Here is a 2638-nt window from a genome sequence, read left to right on the forward strand (position 1 = left end):
AGTATACTATGAACAAAATGACCCTCAATGAAACACCAGACAAATTCATTTTGCTATCTGAGGTAGAGTAAAAGATAAATAAAATATATAAAAAAGTAATAGGGCCTCAGATTTATTCAGGGAAATGTAGTAGTATTCCTACATAAGAACTGAAAAACTGGTAGGTTGGTTTTTCTTGTTATTGTTCCAGTGTAATGGCTGATAGGAATTATAAAAGTCTTTGTTACTCTGTTGTGTGAGTGGGTATTTGTTTTATTCATTGTAATACCACAATGCCTGGCATGTAATGGGTTCTTAATAAATGCTTGATGGATTACATTTTGATTCTGACAATCCATGGAATTAAATTAAATTGGAATTAAATGGAAAAATGGAAAAATTAAATTAAATGGATTTTTAAAATGGAAAAAATACCACGAGGTTATGATAATTTATTTTTTGTTTAATTAATTAATTAATTGTTTGCCTCTCCATGCTTTCTATAGCCCAGTCTTGTTATGGTTCTTCTGTTGATTTTGTATCTAAAAGAGAAATCAATGTAGAATCTCAATAACAAAATTAATGAGTTTTTTTTACCTAATTGTAAGGTGCATATAAGATTCTTTAAAGTTTAGGATCACTGAAAGCTATTTTCTCATTTTAGTTGGATACATATGTGCATGTCTGTATAGGTATATGTGTATACATATGTATATGTGTGTATATGTAATATACTTCTATACATATATAATTTAACATACCTGATTCCTAAACATTATAAAGAAAGTTAAGTTACCACAGAAAATATTTCTCAGAAATATGCCATGCAGTTTAACTACATGTGAAATATGACAAAAATGTATAATGGATACATGTCAAAGAATTATGGAATGTTGCATATACAGGATAATATAAATTTATGGGAAAAATAACTTCTGATGTTGATTCTTATATTTTAATAGAAACAGTATGTCATAATAGGAGGGATGGCTACAGCTAAATTATTCAAGAGTATTGATCACTTGTATCCAAGCTTTGCGAAGTGTTATAGTCTGAAGCCAATACCAATCTAAAGACTGTTATTCTGCTCAGAAGAGTTTAAAAGCAAAATCTTTTCTTCTCAAAGGATGTCAACTAGAATCTCAATTAACTTGTCCTTTTTTGCTTCCCTAGTATTATTGTTACATAGTGTTTAATATAGTATTATTAGTATTATATGATGTTAGTGATGCTATTAAACACCATTAAGCAAGAATTTATTCAGTACCTATGTTTTTTAATATATACTTATTTTTCTCCCAATTACATGTTAAAACAAAATTTCTAGTATTGGGGTTTTTTTAAGTTTTGAGTCCCAAATTCTGCCCTTCTCTCCTGTCCCTCCTCCCTGAGACTGTAAGCAATCAGATATAAATTATACATGTGCAATCATGTAAAACTTTTCCATATTAGTCATTTTGTACAAGAAAACTCAAATAAAAGAAAAGGAATGAAAGTAAAAAATAGCATGCTTCAGTCTGTATTTAAACTATAAGTTATTTCTCTGGAGATGGATAGTAGGCTTCATCATTGGTCTTTTGGGATTGTCTTGGATCATTGAGAAAAGTCATTTGCAATTCTTCTTTGAACAACATTACTGTTACTGTGTATAATCTTCTTCTGGTTCTATTCACTTTGCATCAGTTCATGTAAGTCCTTACAGGTTTTTCTGAAATCATCGTGCTTGTCATTTTTATAGCACAATAGTATTCCATTACAATCATATACCACAGATTTTTTAGCTATTCTTCAATTGAAGGGCATCCATTTGATTTCTAATTTTTAGCCAATAAAAAAAGAAATGCTATAAATATTTTTGTACAAATAGGTCCTTTCCTCTTTTTTTAATGTCTTTGGAATACAAATCCAGTGTTGTTATTGCTGGATCAAAGGGTACACACAATTTTATAGCCCTTTGGGTATAGTGCCACATTGCTCTCTAGACTAATTGAATCAGTTCACAACTCTACCAACAGTGCGTTAGCATCCCAGTTTTCCCACATCTCCAACATTCATCATTTTCCTTTTTTGTCATAGCCAATCAGATACATAAAGCACCCATTGTTGCTAAATGTGGTGATAGGTGTTGGGAATATAAAAACAGAAACAAAATTGACCTCACCCTTGATGAATTTACATTCTGTTGGAGGAGGGAGCAAGAGACACAACATTTACAAAGAACATTTTCTACCCCTGACTGGAGAAAAAAAAGTATAGTCAAGTAAGACAAATCCCCATATCTGCTCTGTCTACAGATGTAGCATTTGTCTCATTTTGCACATTAGTTCATTACCTCTCTGTGAGGAAGCGGGTAGGAGTCTTCATCATTAGTAGTCTGAAACTGAGATTGATCATGTCGATCGAAGTTAAGTCTTACAAAATTGTTTTTGCCAGTTCTCTAGGTTCTGCTCACTTAACTCTACATTAGTCTATACAGGTCTTCTGCTATTTCTCTGAAATTCTCTTTCTTTCTCTCTTTCTCTCTTCCTCTCTTCTCTCTTTCTCTTTCTCTCTCTTTCTCTTTCTTTTCTTCTTTCCTCCTTTCCTCCTTTCTTTCTTCCTTCCTTTCTTTCTCTTTCTTCCTTTCTTCCTTCCTTCCTTCCTTCCTTCCTTCCTTCCT

The 2638-nt window shown here is 31.8% G+C and overlaps 1 protein-coding gene across 14 annotated transcripts in view; it reads left to right on the top strand.

The window, feature by feature from the left end:
* The window catches only part of PTPN13 (protein tyrosine phosphatase non-receptor type 13), a 204622-nt gene that overhangs the window by 50752 nt on the left and 151232 nt on the right, over positions 1-2638 (top strand). The gene's annotated exons all lie outside the window — the stretch shown is intronic.

This window comes from Petaurus breviceps, unplaced genomic scaffold, assembly GCF_028583685.1.
Source record: "Petaurus breviceps papuanus isolate PSGF00001 unplaced genomic scaffold, PetGlider_PUasm1.0 126, whole genome shotgun sequence".
NCBI classification, from domain to species: Eukaryota; Metazoa; Chordata; class Mammalia; order Diprotodontia; family Petauridae; genus Petaurus; species Petaurus breviceps.